A 6,881-nucleotide genomic window follows, 5' to 3' on the forward strand; every position below is an offset into this window, starting at 1 on the left:
AATCAGCTATATGTATACATATATCCCCAGGTTTCAGTTTTAAGCCTTCTGTTTTTACTTGAGTCATTGGGCCTCTTAGAAAGCTCAACAATTCTGGGGTCTTCATCTCTTATGTAGTTTCCAGGAGCTCCTGGCACTTACCACTATTTCCTCTTGATTCTTTTCCTCTGACTTCAAACTTCTTACGATTATGAGCTGATTGTTTTCTCAGCCTCTATTGTCAAAACCAGGTACCTCGCTCATCTTCATTGTCTCAGTTACAAGGTGCAGTATTTCCCATGTTTATATGTGTCAAAATTTAAGTCAGGAATTGATACATAGCATATGCTTAATAAAATTTTTATTTCCATTTTTTCTTTGTTCAAAGGTATCCAAACACTGGCAAACTTCTTAAACTGAAAGGCGAGTCATCTAATTTATTCAGCTCATTCAACCAACAATATTGAATATTTGTCTTTTTTCCTACACATATTTCTTGTATTCCAATCGTGACATTCTAGAGCACAGTGAGCACATTTATAACTTATTACTGCATTACTACCTTGGCTATTCCTTGACCAAAATTTACTTCATAAAACTGACAGCCTAATTAAAGTACTGGAGGGTTTTTTTAATGTATGCATACAAACAATAAACACCAATTGCATTGCTAATAACTGAATTTTTACATCTCTATGCACCCATGTATCCAACACCAGGTCAAGATATTATAAAATATTTCTAACACCCTACAATGTTCTCTGTTACTTCTTTCTGTTCCATACTCCCCCAGGGCAACACCGAAACTGACCTCTATCACCATATATGACATACATGGAAACACACAGTGTGTATTCTTTGGTATCTGGCATTTGGGCACATATCATTATATCAGTAGTTTATTCTTTTATTCTATCATTATATATATCAGTAGTTTATCCTGATTTTTTAAACCTAGACATTCATATAGTGTCAAAGAACCACTGATTTCTTAATATTATTATGCTGACCTCCATCTTCAGGGGCTTTCCACATTCTTCCATGTGTCTTTCCACCTACTTTCTCTTCTGTCAAATTATGTTTCATTTAACCCACCTCAGCCAGCCTTTCCCCCATATTCCCCAACACGTAGCACTCTTGTGTTCAGCCAGTTTTGTTCCCTATTCCATAAGCCCTCTGCGCCATTCCTGACACTGTGCCTGTTCCCTGCCCGGAAGGCCTGTTCCCTACCCTCTGCTCTCCTTCCTATATACTTGTTCAAGACTCAATTTAAATGCTACATGTTCTAAGAAGTCTTCTCAGAAGAAGCCAGTGCTTTTTGGAATCCTTCTTTAATGAAATCCCATAGCAAGTGTAATCTGTCCTCCCTGATCTGGTAATTAATTATCCATTGTTCCTATCATATAGTGTTTGTTTTTCTTATGTGCTGTTATTGTTTATTTAAGCTCATTATAGTGACTTTAACCAGGAACTCAGTCATTTTCCTCTTCATTTTAGTGCAAGTTTCTGTGATATGGAGTTAAACTCCTTTTCCCTCACTTCCCATTCACCCTCAGCACTTGTTAAACATAAAGTATAAGTGAAACTTATTGGTTAACAGGTTTTTGTGGTCCTTGATTCTGGTCCCTAGAGCTAAGCTGCACTTCTGTCATGCTAATTTGACTGATTCCTTATTGTCACATAACTCAGGAATTAACTAAATCATTACAAATTTAGATACATATAAGATATTATTAAAAAAAACAGTGGATATCATAAGTTTAGGCCTGGAGGAGAGTGTTGTATGAGTCCTAGTTTGGTGGGGCTCACATTTGATGATCGAGCCTTCCAATATTCCATTGTAAGTAAGAAAGAGGTATGCAAATATATGGTTAATACTTAACAGTGTTGATAAAAAAGAGAAGAGAGAAAGGGACGACAGGTACTTTGAGGGCTTTTTGGAATTCATGAACAATTATGATTGGATGGGGAAAAAGAAAAACCGAGGGCTAACCTTCCACAAATGAGCTCAGGAAAGAGAGAAGGGCTCATCTGGTATGCAGGTAGAGAGGTTTGACCTACAGAAACTTAGAAAACCTTAATAATCTGAGCAGTGTTGGCAAGAGGCAAACTAAAGGGCTAACAAAAGTTTGCAAAAGTCTCACACAAAGAACTTTGGCATGGTGTTCATCATCTAGCTAATCCTCATATGCAGACATTTATGAGAGTAAAGTCAGGTCTTTGCCAGAGTGGGTTCCTTATTTGGGCAACTGGGTCAAATGAAGAAAGGCAAATGTAGGCTGCCAAAGTAAATAAGGAGAAGAAAAACAAAAAGGATGAGACATACCATTTATCAGTGATTTGTTGCCAATATTCTTAGCCTCCACCTTATCTCCACCTTACTGGTAACACAAGAACTAGACTGAACAATCAGGTAAAAGGTCTCTACAGAAACTGAGGTAATATAGAAAATAAAAGAATAAAACATAAAATTGTAAATTTTCTTCCTAGGGGTAATTGAGATGATAGTTCAGTAATAACATCAGTTGAAGTCTAAAGAAATTTTAGAAAACCTGGATAAAGTAAGAAAACACCTGTTCACTGGCATCAGAATGTTAGAGAGACACCAAGACATGTGGGCCAAGTTCTGGACAGAAGGGAAACACAAACGCAAGCTAGACATTTGGTGCAGCTTTTCTCCTTGGGGCATTTGCTGATTCAAATCTTACAGCCTAGGAGCTGAAAAGCCAAGGAGATCAAAAGACTAACCACAGAAGCCAAACGGCAAGAGCTCAAGCTAAAGGCAACAACTAATGAAATGACAAGCTAAGTGTATCTTTAGTCTCAAAGGGCTGCAGGAACCATTACATTTAAAGCCTAACAAATACAAGGGTAGCTGGGAATAGGGAGAATCCAAACGTTCACATGGTAATCCCAAAGGGCAACACCCGTAGAGGAAGGACAAGACAGAAATAGACCAACCTTCACACAGACTGAAAAACAGCTTTGAAAGAGCTCAAACTGAGAATGGACTAAGGTTACCAGTCCCTATAGTAACTGTCTGCCATGGGCAAAAGTAAATCTTTTAAAGAGAAAGATAACAACATCCAGAATGTGGAGGTATCTTTATAGTTTCCTAAAATAAGTTGAACCCAATTTTAATATAAAAAATAATTTGACATACCAGAAAAAAGACGAAATGATCAAAAGCTCAAAAAAAAAAAAAGAAAGAAAAAAGACAATATAAATAGACACAGGAGGACAAGAGTTAGCAGGCCTTGGTTAAAAAAACAACAAGGGCTTCCCTGGTGGCACAGTGGTTGAGAGTCTGCCTGCCGATGCAGGGGACACGAGTTCGTGCCCCGATCCAGGAAGATATCCCACATGCCGCGGAGCGGCTAGGCCCGTGAGCCATGGCCGCTGAGCCTGCGCGTCTGGAGCCTGTGCTCCGCAATGGGAGAGGCCACAAGTGAGGGGCCCGAGTATCGCAAAAAAACAAAAAACAAAACAAAACTAAAAAACAACAAAACAACTATGATTAAACAAAGAAAATATACACATGGCAAATAAGCGTATGAAAAGATGCTACACATTCCATGTCATCAGTGAAGTTTAAATTAGAACAATAATGAGATACCACTACACACCTATTCAAATGGCTAAAATCCAAAAACTGAAATATCGAAGTTGGTGATGATGCAGAACAATTGGAATTCTCATTTGTAGCTAGCGGGATACTTGGCACTTTCTTACAAAACTAAACGTACTTTTACCATACAGTGATCTAGTAATCATGCTCTTTGGTATTTACCCATAGGAACTGAAAAGTTATGTCCGCATAAAAACCTGCACATGGATGTTTATAACAGTTTCTTGCATAATTGCCAAAACTTGAAATCAACCAAGATGTTTTTCAGTAGGTGAATGGATAAACAAACTATGGTATATCCGTACAAAGGAAGAGCATTCAGCAATAAAAAGAAAAGGCTATGAAGCCATGAAAAGACATGGAAGAAGCTTAAATGCATATTGCTAAGTGAAAAAAAGCCAATCTGCAAAGGCTACATGCATATTATATGACTGCAGCTATTTGAAATTTAGGAAAAGGCAAAGTGTGGAGACAATCAAAAGATCAGTGGTTGCCAGAGGTTGTGGGGAGGGAGAAAAGGATGGGTGAAGCCCAGAATTTTAATGGCAGAGAAATTCCTGTGTGTGGTTCTGTAATGGTAGATACAGGTTATTGAACATTTGTCAAAAATCATATAATGTACGAAACAAAGAGTGAAGTCTAAAGTAAAGCATGGACATTAGTTAGTAATAATGTATCAATATTGGTTCATTAACTATAACAAATATATTAAGCTAATTTAAGATGTTAGTAATAGGGGAAACTGGGTAGAGAGGTAAGGAGGTATGAGAACTCTCTCCTTTCTTCTTAATTTTTCTGTAAACCAGAAACTGCTCCAAAATAGTCTGTAAATTTAAAAAACAAATCTAGACCTGCATACAAAACTTGCACGTAAATCCAACCACAGCAGCATTATTCTTAAGAGCCCCAAAGTGGAACTAACCCAAATGGCCATTTACTGTGAATGGATAAATGAAACACAGTAATATCCACACCATGGAATATTATTCAGCCATAAAAAGAAATCAAGTACTGATACATGCTACAACATGGATGAACCTTGAAAACATGCTAAGTAATTGTATGATTCCATTTGTATGCAATGTCCAGATTAGGCAAATCTGTAGAGACAAAGTATATTAGTGGCTGCCTAGGGTTTGGAGAAGTGGGGGAGTGAGTGACTTATAATAGATTCTTTTTCTTTGGGGGGGTGGATGAAAGTTTTACAATTGATTGTGGTGGTAGATGCATAACACATTAAATTGTACACTTTAAATAATATGGAAAGTAAATTATATCTCAATGAAACTATTATTTAAAATTATGATTAATGTATTCAAAAAGGACAACATATGCAATTTAAGCAAAAATTATCTGTGAAATGCAACCAAAGGAAAATTCTAGAATTAAAAAAGCTGAAATTAAGCACTCAGAAGATCAGTTTAACAGTACCTTAGTCAAACAAAAGAAAGTATTACAAATGTCAATTAAAAAATACACTAGAATTTTGAGGGAAAAGCATGGAAAATAGAGAAATAAGTACATAAGACATATGGAGTATATGTAAAACACTGTGTCTAGCCAGGCCCAAGTCACACAGCCTTGGGAGGAGACACACCGCCTACCTGAATCACAAGGACTTCTCCAAAGGAAAAATGAGGTTCTGATGCCAGAAGTGGAAGGAATGAATTGCAAAGAAAACGAACAACAGTACACTATAATCTAGATATACATTCGTAAATACATAGGTTCCCTGGGGTTGTGATCTTGTACAAACAATAAAAAAAAGATGAGACTCATAGTAGAGGCTGCTAGCTTCTGCTGAGGAAAATGTCCAGGGAAGAAGAGTTGATTTATTTAGTTATTTTTTTAGAGTCCACATATAAGTGACATCATGCTCTATTTGTCTTTGTCTTATTTCACTTAGCATACTGTCCTCCAGTTTTATCCATGTTGTCTTAAATGATAGGATTTTCTTCTTTTTTAAGGTTGAAGAATATTCCATTGCATATATATACCATATTTTCCTTATCCAATAATCTACTATGGACACTTAGATTGTTTCCATACCTTGGCTCTTGTGAATAATGCTACAATGAACATGGGAGTACAGATATCTCTTCAAATAATGATGATGTTTCCTTTGGATATATACTCAGAAGTGGAAGGGAGGAAGAGCTTATGACACAAATTGACCATGTGTAAAAGATGTTGTAGGAATGAAAAAGTCTGAACACCTAGGAAGAAAGGGGGAGCATAGAGTATTTGGAAAGGACATTGTTCAAGGTCATACATAGTTTAAAATTATGACATTTCAGTGGGCCCGTATGCATGAAGGCTTGCTTATATTTCGGGATTTGAATACAGTGCAAAGAAGTGTTGCTAAATTTTCGATCAACATCAAAAAAAATGGTGGAAATGTTTTTTCTTTTATTATGAAACTGCAGGAAAGGCAAGCCTTATAAGCAGCATGAGGCCCAGTAGAATTTTCCCTGATGATAGTGGTAATTTAGAGAAGAAGAAGGATCTAAGGCCATAGAACAATTTTGAAAGCAAAATAAGACTGCTGAGTCTTCACCCAGTGTATGAGATTAAGTTTTAACGGCATATGATGAAGTGACCATGACACAACCAGCAGAGCTCGTTGAATTGTTGAAAATGGCTCTTGAAGCTACAGGAAATGGACAGTAGACATAGAAAAAGAACAAGGTAAATCCAAAAGAGTGGAAGGACAAAATTAATCAAGAGAAAAGTCAAAAATAGAGGAGAAAAGCAGTAAACTTGACAAATAAAACCAAAACGTTCTTTTAGAAAGACCAGTAAAATAAGCAATATTTGGCAAATATGATAGAGATGGGACTAGCTATAAAACAGAGAGAATTTTTTTTTTAATTACAAAAGAATACTATGCTAGCTTTATACCAACACATTTGAAAATCTGGACAAAATGGCTAAGTTTTTCTTGTCTAAATAAGGACAGTATACTATAACAACAAAACATTTGCTGATAGTGATCCTTCGTTTTTATTTTCACAAATATTTGCAATAAAACCTTTTGCTTGGATCCTTAGATATCATTATAAAACATAAAATTTTCAGGAGCAATAAATCAGAGAACAAAAATTAATATAAAACTTATCTTCTCATGTTCAGGCAAAATTAAGGGAGAATAAATATTTCAGAGAATGGTTAAAAACCTGGTACCTTAAACAAGGAATTGTTATTTTAGGCCTAGTTAATAACTCTGTGATTGTTTACTTTGTAAGTAAACAGTACACTTTTAAATCCACTTTAC

The sequence above is a fragment of the Aethalodelphis obliquidens genome, unplaced genomic scaffold, assembly GCF_003676395.1.
Source record: "Aethalodelphis obliquidens isolate GAN/ISIS:26980383/991018 unplaced genomic scaffold, ASM367639v1 scaffold46, whole genome shotgun sequence".
NCBI classification, from domain to species: Eukaryota; Metazoa; Chordata; class Mammalia; order Artiodactyla; family Delphinidae; genus Aethalodelphis; species Aethalodelphis obliquidens.